Raw genomic sequence first — 367 nt, forward strand, 5'->3', positions numbered from 1 at the left:
AATACGGCTTTCTAAAACATCTCTGAGCACTGTTTTCTTTCTTTCATTCCAATTTCGGGTCTGTAGGTCACAGTGAAAACTGGGGACATTTCCAGGTACAGATCCAGCCAGGGACAGGTCACCGAAACCGGGGACGTCTGGTCACCCTAACCTAGTAAATTCCTTAAAACACCAAACACCGCAAGAGATTGGTCAGCACTGACAGTAATGCACCGCAATATGATAGACTTCGTTTTAGGTTTACCAACCTATGACACTAATAATGAACAATATGAAACTAAAACGACATAAGCTTAATTTAGAATGACTTTGGATAAACCCACTTTGGAGTTGGGTAAACGGCATTTCCGAATTTTGAGAGGTGCAT

Source organism: Etheostoma spectabile, chromosome 5 (assembly GCF_008692095.1).
Source record: "Etheostoma spectabile isolate EspeVRDwgs_2016 chromosome 5, UIUC_Espe_1.0, whole genome shotgun sequence".
Taxonomy (NCBI): domain Eukaryota; kingdom Metazoa; phylum Chordata; class Actinopteri; order Perciformes; family Percidae; genus Etheostoma; species Etheostoma spectabile.